The 18480-nt window shown below is 49.0% G+C and overlaps 2 long non-coding RNA genes across 5 annotated transcripts; both read right to left on the bottom strand.

Annotated features, from left to right (window-relative positions):
* Positions 1 to 434: 434 nt before the first annotated feature.
* On the bottom strand, positions 435 to 14631 carry LOC117096851. Of its 4 annotated transcripts, none has more exons than XR_004442678.1 (4): positions 13321 to 14631; positions 13063 to 13228; positions 12241 to 12594; positions 8681 to 8953 (listed from the first exon to the last, which is right to left on the bottom strand). It is a non-coding gene; the product is annotated as an uncharacterized LOC117096851 (long non-coding RNA). The 4 variants fall into 4 exon arrangements; XR_004442677.1 differs by having other exon boundaries at positions 12488 to 12594; XR_004442675.1 differs by lacking the exons at positions 8681 to 8953; positions 12241 to 12594; positions 13063 to 13228 and adding exons at positions 435 to 1998; positions 2450 to 2729.
* Positions 14632 to 14827: 196 nt separating this feature from the next.
* LOC117096852 lies at positions 14828 to 16638 on the bottom strand. The gene is made up of 3 exons (XR_004442679.1): positions 15491 to 16638; positions 15236 to 15364; positions 14828 to 15108 (listed from the first exon to the last, which is right to left on the bottom strand). It is a non-coding gene; the product is annotated as an uncharacterized LOC117096852 (long non-coding RNA).
* Between the last annotated feature and the right edge of the window lie 1842 nt (positions 16639 to 18480).

The raw sequence follows: 18480 nt of genomic DNA, 5'->3' as shown, positions 1-18480 counted from the left end.
GACACACAGGGGCCCTGGTGCCACTGAGAGGCTGCACAGCAGGTCCAAGCCCAGGCCAGGAGTGAAGAGGGTCTGCATCCTTTCCATCCCTCCAGCTGAGTCCACAGACGTCTTGGAGCAGAAATGCATCAGCCTCAATGTCCATGGGTAAGTTTTTGGACACAGAATCTGGAAGCATAAAAGATGGTTCTGGGCTGGTTGGTGGCCGGCTCGGACCTGTCCTCTTTCCACACAAAACCTGGCTCACACCAAGCAGCGTCTAAGTCCTGGAAGACCTGCTGAACACAAGTGCAGTTACAAAGCGGAGAAACTGGAGGGGGCTGGGCTGTGCTCCAGTGGCACCAGCATTTCTCAGGAAGACCCCGGACATTACAGGGTCCAGGGCAAGGGCTTCCTAGGATCCAGGACATGGAACAAGAACCCACTTCCCGGTCCTGTTGAATATGAATCAGCTAAGGGCCGATTCCCTCGGAGGACTAAGCACCGCCCCACAACACCTTGGTATGAGTATGTTATTACATACGTTGGTATGGGTATGTTATTACCCATACCAAGGTAATAACAAGCCCGTTACCAGCAGGAGGCTGGTGATGAAGACATGAGGACCAGATGAGCACGAGGGATCCTGACAGATCATCGCTGGCCCCGAGCAAGGGGCGGACAGTACCCCCTGTTCCTGACGCATCAGCCCAGGCACTGAGTGAGGGGTGGCAGCATGGCCTGTGCCCCTGCAGATGCAGAGGGATGTGAGGGGGGCACAGGCTGGGCTTGGAGGCTAACTCAACCACCTGCGCTTGCTCTTCCGTTCCACAGGCAGCATTAGGGCTCACCTTGCCCCCGGGCTGCACTTTCTTCTTCTTATGAGTCGTGCTCGCTTTACATGGACAGGCATAGCTATAATAACAGTTCCCTGATTATTTCGCTGCCTACATAAAGGGCTTTCAGAATTCACTTCCATCCTTAGGAAAGGGGGCCAACACCAGGCTGTCTCCCTTAAGATGCCATGTCTCATATGGGGGAAAAAAATCAAGAGAAATCAAATAAAGGCCATAAAATACATCAGTTTCAACACTAAAATTTAATAGTACGCTTTAAATTGAAGACCAGTTAAGTCACATTTCCAAACCTCTGAAAGCATGGTTATGGGGAGGGAATGGTTTGCAACACACAAAGGCAGCTCTGTAGAAGGGCCCAGGCTGGATGAAGACTCAAACATCAGTGCAAGGAGAAAGTCTGAACAAACTCTCTCCTGCCCTGCTGCTGTCCTCTTCCAAAACACACTGGTTATCTGTCAGTTTAGAACAAGGCCTAGGGAGGTGGGAGGCAGGCCTGGGAGGGTCACCTAACATCCAAGCTCCTCACCCACACAACCACACCAGGCTAAGCTGAGCAGTACACACAAACACGACTAATTCTCCCCAGAAAGAAGACGGAAGGCAGCACACTGCCACGCCAGGCGCCCTGCAGACGAGAAGATTGAGGGGAGCCAGAGGGACCTTTATTCTTGCTTGCATGGTGGAGGGAGGGGAATAATGCCACTCACTTGAGTGTTGCACAATTCTTTCTAGCACTGAGTGGCAGAAAACAAAAATTATAGATGCTTCCTCAGAGAAATGTTTCTGAAGAACTGAACATAAATTATGTTCAGGAAATAGCATTATGAATGCCTCAGGTGCTTCTGTTTTCAATAATCCCAGAGTAATTCTATAAACCCGGGAATCAGTCTCACCCAACTCTAGGATCACGGCCCAGGTGACGTGGGCACACACATCCTGAAGCTCCAATGCTCAACTAAAGTGGGGCGAGTGAAAATGATCCTGGGTATAATTGACACGGACACAGGAAGGTGGCTGAGCCCCAAACCCCTAAACCAGGAAGACCAGTGTCCTTCAGGGGCCTCACCTCTGTCCTTTCCCAGCCTCTGGGAACCACCACTCTGCTCTCTACTGACACAAACGCCCCTCCAAGGTACAACACCAGGAAGATCATCATTCAAAACTGAGGAACGTGGCAGAACAAAGCTGTCAGGAGATTTTCATCACCAACACCACTAGTTACATGACCCAAAGATGATTAAAATCCCAGGCCCAGGCCGGGCGCGGTGGCTCAAGCCTGTAATCCCAGCACTTTGGGAGGCCGAGGCGGGTGGATCACGAGGTCAGGAGATCGAGACCATCCTGGCTAACACAGTGAAACCCCGTCTCTACTAAAAATACAAAAAACTAGCCGGGCGCGGTGGCGGGCGCCTGTAGTCCCAGCTACTCGGAGGCTGAGGCGGGAGAATGGCGGGAACCCGGGAGGCGGAGCTTGCAGTGAGCCGAGATCGCGCCACTGCACTCCAGCCTGGGCGAAACAGCGAGACTCCGTCTCAAAAAAAAAAAAAAAAAAAAAAAAAAATCCCAGGCCCTTAAAGACTGAATGTCATCTATACTTAAATGCATTTAGTCACCATATTGGGGGGTTATTCCTTTGTTTTGCTGCAAATATATCCAACTGCTGCAAAAGGAAAAGGCAATTTGTTAACGAAGCTTCTTGGAGTGTCTCAACAGGCCTCGAGGTAGGATAAACGGCAGGACTTCCTGGTAGAAACGCTCAGCTCTGAGGTCAGGTGGAGTTCTTGAGCACCAACCAAGGCAAAATATGGTCAAAGACCACACCACACTTTCCTCAATCACATCTTCATTCCACGTTTCCTTCTATTTCTCATGACTACACTGGGAGAAATTGCACTGAAAGAAAATGGAAACACACACATACATAGGAGACCCTACCGATGCTGAAAATGGGTGCAGCCGTCACAGTCCGAATGTCCTTTCAGGGCCATCTGACCTGGCTGGGATCCAAGTATCCAAGTGTAGGATTGTATGTCAGACCCGTGAAGCCAGGATTACAGCCACTGAATGGCAGTTTTCCATCCCACGGCAACCGGCCTTGCTAGGGGCTTCCTTGGGGACCACCAACTTCACACCACCACCCCTCAACTACTTCAACTAGCCTACATCATGACAGAGGCCTCTCCAGGCAGATCAGCCCTGCCCTAGTCCTGCTTCATGGCACATCCTCCAGGCAAACGTCCTTGGCCTCCTCCGGGAGGCTGTGCTCCGAAGGTGCCCTCATTTACTTCTGTGGCTCTGAGACATTTAACTAGAGCCCGACACACTTCTTCCTGTTCACATAATATTGAGTTAACAGATTTTTATGAGTCAATTTTCACTGGGAAAAACACCATTTCAGGAGCTCCAATGACCACAATGAAAATGTTTTTACCTCCCCTTATGTGACCTCGGCAACGCCAGGTCCAGGAAACGTTCTGGATCTCAGATAATGGCTTATCCACTCATAGTAAGTCTTGGTCTTGTTTCACAAGCTATCAAATGCTGCCCAGAAACAGGAAAAACCCCACAACGTGGCAGGGAGGGGCGACCAGCGTGATTTCTAAGGCCAGACCACCCGGGTCTGCTGACAGCGTGGCGAGGGGCAAACAGTGCAGGGTCTAAGGCCAGACCGCCCGGCTACCACTGACAGTGTGGCTTCAGGAGTTTCCTAAACCCTCTGCTCTCCAAGGTTCATGTCAGAAAAATTGCAGTGATAACCGTGTCCACCTCGTTTAAATATATACATATATATACACATATATACACACATATATACACGTATATATATACACACACATATATACACATATATATACATATATACATATATATATACACACATATATATATACACACACACACCCCAAACCTACAGCCCTATAAAGGTCATTAATCCTAGTTATCCTCAAGGCATTGAGCGATCAATAATGAGCCGTCCCCCTTGCTGCTGACCTGCCTCAGCCCCACCCTCCGGAAACCCCGCATCCACACCAGCCACACAGGATGAGGCCACGGAAGGAGCAGGACTGTGTTTTGGGAACTTAAACTCTGGAAGCTGAGTTAAATCAGTGCCGCTCAAATCTTGTCACCAACTATCTTGTTAAGTTGGGAGATTCCATCTCTGGGGATCTTGAAGGAACTTGAGGCTCTACATTGAGTGAGGTGAGCACTCGTGCTGCAATGAGATGGCAGGGAAAACAACCGAATCTGGGGTCACAGCTGCCTGACGCTTGGGTCCTACCAGGAAAGTGGCACCAGGGCCCTCAGGACAGTGGCGGAGGTCCCAGGAGGCAAGTCCCGGCGCAGAGACTCATGGACCCAAAGATTGCTCCAGGGCCAGGAGGGGTTGCTGCGCTGACAGCCACGAGGCAGGCAGCCTTCGAGCTCCTCCAGCTGCCATCCTGCAGGCAGGGAGGACAGTGCCCAGACCACCCCGGGGCTCCCCCAGCCTGCCAGGCTGGTACTCTTACTCCAGCCACTGACAAGAGTCCCCATGTTCCAAGCTAGGTTGAAATAGCGCCTCAGGCCTCGGGGCACATGCACCCCCCTGCAGGGCAACTCCTACCCAACACCTGGGGATGGCTATTCCCACACATCCCCAACTCACAGGAAAACTTAAAAATGAAAGTCGGAAGATACAGCCAGGAAACCAATGCTCAAGAAGCAACTCCAGGGTGACTCTTCCTAGAGCTATTGCTACTGAACATCTTTAAAAGCATTTCCAGGGTGACTTCCTAGAGCTATTGTTGTTGAAAATCTTTAAAATTCTTCATTTCAAAATTAGCTTTTATTACACTGTCTTCCCTATTCTACCAAGACTCTAGAAAACAAAACTACTACAAATTCCAATTCTATCTTATAGCAAGTTAGAAATACTCGTTTCCTCAAAGGATTCTACGTGTTTCCTTGGCAATATCCTTTCCATGCCCCATACTACTGCCTGCAACAGGGAAGGCTTTTCCAACCCAACCCATCCCAACCCAACCCAACCCAACCCAACGGCCCTGAGACAGGCCCCTAATGAATCATCTACAAACTCTTGAGACAGGCTTGCCCTGACAAATCATCTGCAAACCATCTTCCATTAAAAACAGTACCAAAAATGAGCATATTACCACTTTTTTAAAATTACTGTAAAGTGGACAGTGTTCAGTTCTGTGAATTTCGGCACAAATATTCCCATAATCATCATCACACAAGCAGAACAGTCCAACAGCCCCAAACCCACTCACGGGGCCTCATAAGCATACCCTCCCATTCCCAGCAACCAACCTCTCTGTGTTCTCCCATCCCTCGGATCTGTCTTTTGCGAGTGCTATGGCAAAACACTCGCAAAATCACGATTTCCTGGGCATCGTGCTTGGAGGTGCACCCAGGGTGTCCTGTGATCAACAGCCAGGCCTCGGGGCTGCTGGGTATTTATTATTCCATGTATGGCTGTGGCACATTGTAACCTGTTTTGGGCAACTATAGACAGCGCTATTAACATCTGGGCACAGTTTTTCTTAAACATCAGCTTCTGTTTCTCTAGGGTAAATACCCAAGATTAGGGTCACCGGGCCCCACTTTTGTGTGAGTTCAGTTTTGTAAGAAATTGTGAAGCTATCTGCACCGTGCTGAACCCCAGCATCGCACAGGAGTCCCGACTGCCTGTCCTCACCAGCACCTGGGGCTGTCGGAAGACCTTATTCAGGGGCTCCAGCAGGGGTGTGAACAAATTCACTGCAGCTTCGGTGCACATCTCGGTGCAACCAGTCACGCTGAAGGTCATTTCAGATGCTTTCGGGCCATCCTCCTGTCCTTCTCAGCGAAGCACCTGTTCAGGTCTCTTCTGCTTTTAAGTCAGGTGGTTTGTTCTCTGTCATGAGCCGTGGGAGTCCTGTGCATTCTGGATACGAGTCCTTTGCCGGCTGCATGGTTCATAGACATCTTCTCCCCATCTATCGAAAATGTGTCTCTTCAATTCCCTAGGGATGTCTTTTATATCAGAAGTTTAATTTTGATGAGTCTTACCTACTTGTTTTCTTCCTTGACTATGGATCATGGTATGGCTAAGAGCTCTCACCCTAGGTCTCGACAATTTCCGTTTCTTCTACAGGTTTTGTAGTTTGGTCTTTTACATTCAGGGCTATGGTCCACCTTAATTATCATACAGGAATTTCTCCTGTTTTCACTCTTTTGCATACAGCTGTCCCATAATTCCAGCACAACTTGTTGAAAAGACTCAAATTCCACTGAACTGCTTTTGCGTCTTTGGATCTGTTCTGGACTCCACTCTGTCAGCTGACTCGTGTGTCCATCCTGAGCATAATTTATGACTTTAGTGGCTGTCTCTGTGAAAAAAGGAATTCTGTCTGGAAGCAAAAACCACATTAGAAATGCTCTAAATAAGATTCTTCCTCTTGTCAGGAGAGCAAAGCCACTGCCCTAAGCAGAGGTGAGGCCTCAACAGCTCCCAGGCACAACCTTAACACACAATGGGGAAGGGAATTCATTTCAAGGGCCTCAACGTGAGACCAGCATAGCCGTGAAAACTGCAATAATTTCTCAACAGAATGAAATTCATAAAGAACTCCTGAGAAGCGTGTGATAAGTTACATAAATCTCTGTTCCTTAAATTCTGACAGTTGACTAGAACAGAAATAGCTTCACAGTACAGTTCAAACAGGAGAAAGGTAGGTAGGGGTGGTTTCCACACCACACAGGGCCTGCAGGAATGGGACACTCTTCTTCTAAACGGGAGATCCCGGGAGTGATGTGATAAACCATGGTGAGAGGCACGGAACTGTGCAAGCCGGAGTCGCGGCCTTTGCCCCACCATGGAGCCTGTGTCCATGAAAGACGTGGCTCGAGTGTCAGGCCGGGGCAACCGAGGCAGTTATCAGGGGACAAGAAAACGAGCGCACGGTGGAGGCAAAAGTCTGAAATTGGGCAGCAACTTCGAGTCAAGTGGGACAAACTGACTCTAAATACAGGTTCCAAAAACCACCACAGAGAGCTGTTCCTTGGCTCTGGAAAGGCTAAGTGACTAATGCCCACACTGAGCATCTGCTCCCAGAGACGACCCTGGTGACTTAAGGCCCAGCTCCTCCGAACCCGCACCGAACCTCAGTGAGGAACTTTGTTGGTATCTTACGGCACATTGACATGTTCCCTTAAAATCTGGTATTTCAACAACAATGCAGGCAACAGCTTTGACTCATACACATTTCGATTAAACAAGATAATTTACACCCTGACCATGCCAGGTAAGAGGTTTACTACAATCTTTAAACAGAGCCAGAGGCTACAGTCTGCTCCTACACAACACCATGTCTTTACAAGTTCGATGGGTTTTTACTTTCCATGTCTTCACTTGCCTAGTGCTAGAAAGCAGATTAAAAACAGAAGGAACCCAGAAACACTATTGAATGAGACTCAAATATCTTGCAGTCATCATCGTGATGAGATGTTTATTAAATAGAAATGTTCTCCCCTGTAGAAAGCAGCACACATCAACACGCACCGATAACTGTCGCTAGCATTCCAGATCATCTTCCCTTCCATGGCCAGAGTGCAGGGCGATGGACCACGCACATCTGCAGACCCACGGAAAGCGGGGTGACACGGCCGATTCTTGTAGTGAGCAGGCCAGGGTGCACTCAGAGTGCATCTCTTTCCAGAGGGCCGCCATGGAAAGTTACACATTTATTCCACGAGTGAATGGCACTGCACCAAACATTTCTGTAAGATTCTCTAAGCAAGCTTTTCCTTCTGCCTAAAATGGCCCGACACAAACTGAAAAAGCTCTTGGAGCTGCCAAAGACTTCAGTATCCCCTTAACTATTGTCATGCGCATCCGTGTGAAGAGACCACCAAACAGGCTTTGTGAGTGCAACATGGCTGTTTATTTCACCTGGGTGCAGGTGGGCTGAGTCCAAAAAGAGTCAGTGAAGGGAGGTAAGTGTGGGGCTGTTTTATAGGATTTGGATAGGTAAAGGAAAATTACAGTCAAAGGGGGGTTGTTCTCTGGCGGGCAGGAGTGGGGGTCACAAGGTGCTCAGTGGGGGAGCTTTTTGAGCCAGGATAAGCCAGGAAAAGGAATTTCACATACACACAAAAAAAACATCGCTTAAGACAAGGACTGGCCATTTTCACTTATTTCTGGTAGAACGTTATCAGTTAAGTCCAGGCAGGGCATTTGCACTTTTGTGATTCTTCAGTTACTTCAGGCCATCTGGGCGTATATACGTGCAAGTCACAGGGGATGCGATGGCTTGGCTTGGGCTCAGAGGCCTGACAACTATAGTCTTGACTTTTAAGGTGTGGGGTAAGATCATATAATCCCCAGCTAAGCTCCTGATGCTGTGTGTGGCATCCAGCAACAGCACGTTCCATTCCTGGATTACATTTGACTCAAGAGTCCACAGTGAGAACGATTTCTGGTGAATGAAACGCCAGGCAGAAGGGTGATTCCGCTGGGCAGCTCTTCACACACAGCCCAGGAGCTGAGGGGAGAGGAAGAGGCCCACGCGCGTCCACCGTGCTCACGGCCCCTTCAAATGCCCCCCACTCCTAGAGGCCCGGACCCAAGGGAAATCTGACCTGAAAATGGGCAAACCCTTACTTTGGCAGAGGGACAGGGACTCGAGGCCACAACTTGACCTCAGAGCAACACAAGTGCAGACACAGCACCCCAGGACACCCTCCCCACCCAAATTCAAGGAGGAAAATCAACGCCCCGCCCCCTTGCGGAAATCCCCACTGCTGGAGCAGACGCCTGCCGGCGTGTGCAGCCTCTCCCATCCCACGTTCGGGCTCAACACCTGTGCCTCAGCCCTGGCACTGCTCGCCACACCCACAGGTGTGCCAGGAGGGGCAGGTCCTACGGTCTCCACTGCACCGAAGCCTGCAAGGCAAAGGGGCCGCTCCCTCCAGCAGGAGTCCAGAAGCACAGACTGCACCAGCGTCAAGGCGTGAGAATTCTCCCCTCGGTCTCCGAGTCTCCAGTCGGTTGCCCGCCAGGGTCTTCTGCCAACGGCAAGGCCCAAGCTGGGTGGCACATTTCGTTCTCACCATTTCCCTTGTCAAGATCAATACTGCAAACATATCCAATTCATCCTGTCACTAAAAATGAAATAATCCACCATCTGCATCACAGATGATGCAGTCAGGTTTCCGTTACCAGGGTGTTTTTTTTTTTTTTTTTTTTCTATTTTGAAATGGAGTTTCTGCTCTGTCGCCCAGGGTGGAGTGCAGCGCCGCAATCTCGGCTCACTGCAACCTCTGCCTCCCAGGTACAAGTGATTCTCCTGCCTCAGCCTCCCAAGTAGCTGGGATTACAGGTGCCTGTCACCATGCCCGGCTAATTTTCATATTTTCAGTACAGACGGGGTTTCACCATGTTGACCAGGCTGGTCTCGAACTCCTAACCTCAGGGGATCCACCTGCCTCCTCCTCTCAAAGTGCTGGAATTACAGACGTAAGCCATCATGCCCAGCCATTACTGCTGTAATTTCTAAGCCACTCTCTCACACCCACTCCCATTTTTTTTTTTCAAGAACCAGCTTTATGCCTATATTTTTTCCAAGAGAACCAGTTACCCATTTGAGGTACAAATAAGACACCACGTTTAAAAACCAAAAATGCCAATTCGCACAGAAGTCTCCAAATACCCAGTCGATTTGAGCCTTGAGAATAACATCAAACTGTTGGCTGAATACAACTTCCCTTCCCATCTGTCTGCCTCTGAGTTAGACACAAGGATGAAGCCACGAGCTAGGGACATAAAGGCAGGAACCACCAAAGCAGCGGAGACGCCAAATAAAAGCTGGAAGGACCAACACAAATGCACCACACCCTGCACGCCCTCCTCTCCTTCCTTTTCAAAACTTCCAGAGGATGAAACAGGGACCTCCTCAGACGTCCCACGGTGCAGGCGGCCAGAGGGGAAGGCGGTGGCAGCCTGAATGAGGCGGCCAGGAAATCACATTTCACAAACAGAAATTCTCCATGTGCTTCACATCCTCTGTCTCTGAAGAACTGTGCCAGTCTAACAGTCGCTAGAAAACCGCCTTCAAGTGTCATTTCCCATTTCAAGCAAAGAAAACAGTGGTGGGGCATGAGGGAAAAACATAGCCATGTGTTCTGGGCTATTAAATAAGTTTTTTTCTGTTATAAACATATAATTTTACATTCTCAGTTTTCTGTGTAATTGATATGCTTCCTAATTAGCAGACATAGCAATAAAAAGTGAATTCCAAGTGTAAGATCGGAGGACCCGTTCACATGGCTTCAGGATCTGCTACTGTGTTTCAACTTAAGAAAATGGTTCTGTGCGTTGGTAACAAGGCCTGACAGTCTATGTGAGAGTCTGTGTGGCTGTAATCAGGGTTCGTCTTGGCTCCCTAGCAGAAGATGTTACACTGTTACATTATCTTCTACAAGAAATCCTGAAAAAATGAAGGCTGACAACAGACACATGAAAAAATGCTCATCATCACTCACCATCAGAGAAATGCAAATCAAAACCACAATGAGATACCATCTCACACCAGTTAGAATGGCAATCATTAAGAAGTCAGGAAACAACAGGTGTTGGAGAGGATGTGGAGAAATAGGAACACTTTTACACTGTTGGTGGGATTGTAAACTAGTTCAACCATTATGGAAAACAGTATGGCGATTCCTCAAGGATCTAGAACTAGATGTACCATATGACCCAGCCATCCCACTACTGGGTATATACCCAAAGGATTATAAATTACTCTACTACAAAGACACATGCACACGTATGTTTATTGCGGCACTATTCACAATAGCAAAGACTTGGAATCAACCCAAATGTCCATCTGTGACAGACTGGATTAAGAAAATGTGGCACATATACACCATGGAATACTATGCAGCCATCAAAAAGGATGAGTTTGCGTCCTTTGTAGGGACATGGATGCAGCTGGAAACCATCATTCTTAGCAAACTATCACAAGAAGAGAAAACCAAACACCGCATGTTCTCACTCATAGGTGGGAACTGAACAATGAGATCACTTGGACTCGGGAAGGGGAACATCACACACTGGGGCCTATCATGGGGAGGGGGGAGGAGGGAGGGATTGCATTGGGGAGTTATACATGATATAAACGTCATGCACATGTACCCTAGAACTTAAAGTATAATAAAAAAAAAATGAAGGCTGAATAGACATACACACCCTTCCAAAATAATCCAAATGTCCACCGATATGAAAAACAGATGAATTACCGGTTTCCATCATGGAATATTCCTCAGCAGTAAAAACAAACTATAGCCACAGGTGCCAACTAGGATAAAGAAAACCTTGTAAACACGCTTAAAGTGAACTAACTAGGCGGAATTCCTCGATTACAGGCATCTGCTCCAAAAGGGTACTGTTCTGAATCCTGTGATGTAGAATGATAGTTAGCAATCCTATTTCGGGGCACATCTAGAAAAAAGCAAAATAATGACTACACAATTTTACATTCTTTGTAAATTATAACTATTACTATGAAAATTCTAAAAATGTGAAAATCTTCCCAACTATTATTGGACAAGCTTCAAAATAAATGCCCTGGCATTGCTTGCCACACCCACAGGTGTGCCAAAATAAATGAAAATATAGCCCAAGTTAGTAGAATCGAAACCTGAAGATGTACGAGCCGTCCCTGCCTCGCTATCTACACATCGTGTAGAAATTTAAGAGCAGGTAGTGAGGCTGCAATGCAAGGCTCAAACCAACTGGGTATTTGGAAACTTCTATGCAAATTGGCATTTTCAGTTTTTAAACACGGTGTTATTTGTACTTCAAACAGGTTACTGTTTGGTTCCCTTGGAAAAAATATAGCAATAAACCTGGTCTAAAAAAAAAAAAAAATACGGGAGTGGGTATGAGAGAGAGTAGCTTAGAAATTTTAAAAGTATCGGCAGGGAGCAGTGGCTCATGCCTGTAATCCCAGCACTTTGAGAGGCAGGCCCCAAGGGGCTTTTGAAGACACCGGTCTCCTCTGCTACCTTCCTGCTGGACTGACCCCAGGACATTCACTGGGTTTCCACCCCTGTCTCATTCAACATCCCAAGGGTGGTCTTCATCCTCATCTGGGGCTCAGCTCTGCCTCAATTTCCTAAATCTCTGCCTCAGAACCTGAAAACAACCATGCCCAGGGTCACCCTGAGTCCACGATTACCCCAGAGACTCCCAATTTTATGTTTTCCCAGCATTGCCTTAGTGATAATTTATCCCGTAAATTCCAACTGCCTTCACACCTCACCCCTGCTGTCTCCCAGCAGACCCCACTCAGATGCACCTGCCCCAGACCCCACACCCAGGTGTGTGCATGCTGCCCTGCTCTGCCCATGTGGGGACCACCTCTCTTTCTTGAGGAATCAGCTGGTGATCATCTCCTTGTGGAGGGCTGCCCTGACTTCCAACTCTCTCCAGCAAAGGCAGAAGCCATCCTCGGTACTTCCCCAAAACTCAGGCCAAGTATGAAGATGGCGCAGATGCTATCTGTGCCTAGGATGCCATGGGCAGGGTCCCCAGATGCTCTGCACATGGCCCGGGGCACCGCCTGAACACAGCAAGTGCTGAAGAAACAAATCTGACGTGCGCTGACCTCTGATACGGCCTCCTTCGCCATCCACATCTGTCTCCCCTCTGGACAGTAAAATCCACAAGACACGGAGGGCTTGTCTCACTCATCTTCAAACTCCCAGGGTCACCCTGGCAGCTAAAGGGGACTCAAATGTCTTCTGAAGGAAGCGGCTGGTTAGCTGCCGAGTTAAAGGGCCTCTGAAATTCAGAGCTCTGCATAGGAGTCCAGCACACTTTATTATGAATGACTCCAACCGCGGCAGAAGTGGCCGTGGAACCAGTGCTAACCAATTCAGGGTTTGTTCACTGTTTCTCAGTTCATTATCACAACTCATTCTCACAGAGCAGCCGCGCACAGATCCTCAGACGTCTACACAGAGTGGGACGATGGCGCCAAGTCACGTGAAAGTCCTGTTGCAGACCGGGAGACACCGATCAGACACGGAGCCAGGCAGAGCACAGACCTCCCGTTAAATCGGCTCTGTGTAAACAGCACTCCCTGCCAAGCCCTTTCCTATCTGCACAGCTTCTACAAATTCAACTCTCACACCTGACACCTAAGAATACTGCACACCCCCATGTGAACCCCCCATTTACCTCCCAAAATGACCCGGCATGGCCGAGTACAAAAACTTTCAATGTAAGGGAACTGGAGGGCATGTGGGGCTTTCTCAAGTCCCTGCTGCCTCCTGATGGGAGGGCCCAATGCTTCACACCCCTAGTGAAGGGCGGGTCTCTTCGGCCCCCTGACTTTGACCTGGAGCTTAAATCAGCATTAACTAATTTCACTTTCCAGGACCAACTTCAAAGGCCTGCAAAGCCAGAGAAGGGAGAGGAGATGGAACACACCCTCACCTCAGACCTGCTGCAAGCACACACTTCTCAGATGCGTCCCAAGGTGCACAGCGTGTTCGATGCCTGTTTCACATCCACCGATCTGCAGGTCTTCTATGTGGCATCAGCCTCCTGGGCACTGGAAACAAGAGCAATAATGGCAAGTGCCCTCTGCAGCAAAGGTGAGGCAAAGGGACCCAACGCAATGGAACTGACCTTTTTCTGACAGTCTCTAAACAGAAGGAAAATACTGTACAGCCAACTTCCCCTTATGCAGATTTATTTACCTGTGACTCAGAGGCCATGACAGACAACTTCAGGTTCTTACCGATTCCTATTTTCCCCATCCAGGCAGCCTTTGTTTTTAATATCGTATGAACTTGCCATTTTGTAGGGCAAAAACAGCAAATATTGGCAGTTTCCTACAGTTCAACTGAATAAAATATGATCATGGGCTTTTGTGAAACCATGAAGAAAAGGTGGATATCTTAATATGTGTTTCCAGACTGGCTTTGTTCCTGAAGCACTAACTCTGTTCTCTCAGGATTTTAGACACTGAAGAATAAACATCAATATCCCACCAAGAAAACCAAAAGAATGAAATAATTTTGCATCCACCTTGGAGCCTTTTTAGGACAAGGCAGGACACAAACTTTTAAAAAGCTGCAGTTGTCCCTCTGTGTACACAGGGACATGGATTCCAGAACACGCCCCGAGTTGACCCAAATCTATGTATCCACAGGACCCCGCGGCCACCCTATGGAACCGCATGTAGGAAATGTCGGCTCTCCACAAAGCCAGGTTTTTTCAGTAAGGGTTTGGTTGGAAAATAATTAACATAAGTGATCCTTCGAAGTTCAAAACCTATGTTGTTCAAGGTCAGCTGCATTTACTACTTGTCTCATATCTGAGGCCTGAAAGCCATCATTCTCGATACCTTAACGTGATGGTTAACAAACTAAGTGTTCCCATTAGAAAGAGGAAAATGCTTATTTTTAAGCTGACAATGAGAGTGGATGCGGCTACGGTGAACGGAGAACAGACCTAAGCAAGCACCAAGGCTGGGGTGACTGCCTGTGCTCAGACCCACCAGCGCCTGTTCCTCCATCTCCCTCTGCTGAAAGGGATAACCCCTTCTTCCCCACGACTAAAGGGCCTTTTTAAAATGTTCACACGAGAAGTGCTATGAAAAGCTGAAACGTCACAGATTACATTTTTAAAAATAAACATTAACGTAAGCATTTAACAAGCCCATTATGATTTTTTTTAAAAAGGTATTAAGTTCTTGGGTGTGGTGGCTCACGGCCGTAATCACAGCACTTTGGGTGGCCAAGGTGGGTGCATCACCTGAGGTCAAGAGTTTAAGACCAGCCTGGCCAACATGGTGAAACCCCGTCTCTAACGAAAATATGAAAATTAGCCAGGCATGGTGGCAGACGCCTGTAACCCCAGTTACTTGGGAGGCTGAGGGAGGAGAATCACTTGAACCCAGGAGGGAGAGTTTGCAATGAGCCGAGATTGTGCCATTGCACTTCAGCCTGGGCGTTGAGTGTGAAACTCCATCCCAAAAAGAAAAAAAAGTATCAAGTTTTCCTTCCAAGGAACCTATCATTCAGCCACCGAGGTATCCTATAGCTACTTATTCAGCCATGAGATATACCACAGGAGACATAGGCGAACAGGACAGTTCTTCCCTGAAAGAAGGCTGCACCCTCAACAGAAGGGAGGCACATACTCCGGATGGAATCGGCATAGGGAACAGATGCTGCTGCAGGTGGAACTGGCTGCACAGAGCACCCGCTCAAGTGTCTGAGAAATAAGGAGCGGTTGGTGGCATCACCTTCCATACCTGAGCTGGGGCAGTGGGGAGCCTGTCATCACCACCACCACCCGGGACAAAGACCCCCAGAACCACACAACGAGCTTACAAACTCACCGAGGCGACGACCGAGCCATGCACGTGGAGTGATGCGAACATGCAGACGTCAGGGCCATGCGCGGCGTTGGTTTTGCGCATCGACTTGAGCGTGCCCGGGGTGCCCAGATGACTGGTTCTGCATTATTTCTCTGTGAGATGCATGTTTGCCTCTGGACTGAGTGGAGACCCATCTTCGCCTGTGTGGGGGGCACCACCCTATCCACCCAGGGCCCGAGTAAAACAGCAAGGTGGGGAAAACTGGGTTCACTCCACCTGTCTGGCTGATGGGCCAGTAACATCCGACTTCTGCCGCCCATGCTCCTGGGTCTCAGCTCCTCGGACCCGGTTGGGATCTGCACCCTCCGCTTCTCAAGTCTTCAAGCCACACCCTCCCAGGACTCTAGCTTGCAGGCTGTGGGTCCTGGGGCTTCTTGGACTCTGTAGCTCCTGCAGCAAGCCTCCCCCTGGAGACACACACACACCCGGCTGGCTGTCTCTCTGGAGAGCCCTGACTAAAAGCCGCCCCTAAAAGTGGTCTTCAGAGTTTCTTTCTAGCCCTAAGATCCCAGTGCCCCTCCTACAATTCTAGGCGGAAAGGTGAACGGAGACCAACGGACAGAGGCGTGTGCGAGGACACGCCAGGCATCGGCACTGGGCAGGAGGGCACTAACGCTCACCAAACAAAGAATCAATGTCGCTTGCCACAAAAATGAGAACAGTAAAGATTTCTTCAAACAGAAATGAGTTTTTTCATGACTTGCTCTTAATAAATGTGAAAGCATAAAAGTAGGCCTATTAACAATTACATAAGTCTTTAGAGGCCCTTGAACTACTTCTTTCCCTTGTGTTTTTATACAAAATAAGCCTGAGGTTAAAGAGAATAACGTCACTGGCCACAGCTGGGGCCATGCGAGGACACAGCTTATACCCATCAGGTCCCTGTGTGCCCCGAGTCCTTCCCTTGCTATTTAAGGAAATACGGGAGAAACCAGGAGGTCTGAGCATTTACCTGGCTGTGCTCCCAGGGGCCGAAGAAAGCACCCATCTGTCCAGTCTTCCTTCCACCCCACGGTTCCCTCCTACCCGGACTCTTGGGCTGACGCGGCTCATGCACTCAGCAGCGCCATCATTAAACGTTTAGCTTCGCATCACGAGGGCCTCCTCTGGCCTCCTCTGACCACCACTGAACCTGCAGTCAGCACTAGTCTGCAGGACACGCGTGGACAACGCTGATGGATCACGGCCTCCAACGAGGAAGGTGCCAGGCAAGGAGTCGGAGAGCCGAGGATGGAGCAGCACTCACCCAGGGAGGCGAAGGCTAGCAGCGGCCACCACCGAGGACCTCCCTTCCCACCCGGAGGGCAGCCCACCCAGGGAGGTTAAGGCCAGCACCGGCCCCCACTGAGGGCCTCGAGGGCTCTCCCCATTCCGAAGGCGGCTGCGATCACATTTCCCATCGCACCAAGAGACCCCTGTATTGAGCACAAAGCTTTTCAACCTTCGAATCAATAAGGAATCACACAACACGGACATTCCCTCAATCCAACTGGCCCGCCCACAAAACAGACACGCAATCATACACATTTCCTGTGGGAAAGTCAGTCAGTCCCTGGGGCCTCGCGCCAGGGGTGGGGAGCAACATGGGGAGACGCCCCAGCCTGGCTCCTCCCCCTACAGCTCCTTTTCCCTCTGCCCCCGCCCCTCCCCACCCCCCCAGGCTCAGAGGTTCCTTCCTCAAATTCTTTCCCCTTGATGAAGTCATTCATCCCCTAAATACAAAGCAAAGTCATGGGGGCTCAAGAGAAAATCCACACCGTGGCTCGCGTTTAAGATTCTCATATGTTTGAGAATAACCAAGCAAGAATCTCTGGCGTCTGAATGTGGTCTGAAGGCATCTGAGTACAATGCCCGGCACTGGCCCGGAGTGGATCATGGGTGTCTCAGACATCTTCGTAACTCTACACCAATTATTTTGAAACACACTAGCAGAATAGAACCATGTGAATAGCTACTTCTCAGTTAAAGTAGGAAAAGACTCCAAAAGCTGCCCTCAAGGAACATCCTTCCCACGAGGCGTTTCTGCATCAGGCCTTTCAGGCACAGGCAAGGCCCCCGGGCCCAACTCCCTCATCCCTGAGTCATAAAGCAGCAAAGACGGTGGGAAATAAAGCAAGTGAAGGAGTCAGTCCCTCACAGAATGGGCTCCAGAAGCCACAGCCCCTCTCCCAGGGAGCCAAGTCCAGAGACCTGGAAACACCAGGGTTCCCAGGGAGGAGGGCAGAACAATGCCATTTCCCCCGAGTTTAGGGAGACAGCACCCCATGTCCTCTGGCCTTAATAGAAGAGAGACTTCACATAAAGGATTTCAATGAATCCACCACACACAGAAAGTGGGCTAAGGGCTAACACACCCATTTAAATGCCCGGCAAAAACACATTAAATGAACACACAGATAAGCGAGGTTCTCCTGTTATCCATGAAATATTCAGAAACAAATCCAGCAAGCAATCTCTTTGCAATCAAAAGACCAATTCGGAGGTGCAGATTAAAAATCAAGATACAACTGAACCCTTAATACACCAAGAACCAAGTTCCACGGAAGTGTAACCACATCACCACCTCCCAGCTGAAGGAAGCAGGACTGGCCACTGACCAGCTGTTCACTCGTGGGTCAGTGAACAAAAGGCGATGCTGTCCAGGACAAAGATGAGATGTTAACCTGAAAGGGCAAAATCGCAGAGGCTGGAGAAACCTTCCAGGTAACCCGACCCCCTCAGTGGACAGAGGACCCCGTGGGGCTACAGAGCCCAGAGCTCCAGTGTGTTCGGGGCAAGCACTCAACTGCAACCCTGATGATGTCTGAACGCCTTCTGCCCTTCTGTGTCTCTGCCCCACTAACAGGGAATCCGTGAATGCTAAGGAAATGTAACGCATTTCACAACACGTTTAGATTTTTAGCAAATTAAAGATCAACAGTGAGAAACTTTGGGAATTAACCAAAATACAGTTCACTGAATACCCAAACTCAAAGCTAGTCTCCAAGAGGTGATAAACTGTGTGTGGTGGTTAATGCTGTAAATCCCAGCGGTTGGGGAGGCTGAGGCAGGAAAATCACTTGAGCCTGGAAGGTTGGGGTTGCAGTGAGCTGTCACTGCACTACTGCACCCAGCCTGAGAAACAGAGTGAGACTGTCAAAAACAAACAAACAAACAAAAAAATTAAATGAGTTCAAATGAATTCGCCCATACCCTTTAAATTTTCA

Source organism: Trachypithecus francoisi, unplaced genomic scaffold, assembly GCF_009764315.1.
Source record: "Trachypithecus francoisi isolate TF-2019V2 unplaced genomic scaffold, Tfra_2.0 Lachesis_group15, whole genome shotgun sequence".
Taxonomy (NCBI): Eukaryota; Metazoa; Chordata; class Mammalia; order Primates; family Cercopithecidae; genus Trachypithecus; species Trachypithecus francoisi.
This window is presented reverse-complemented; position numbering and strand designations above follow the sequence as displayed.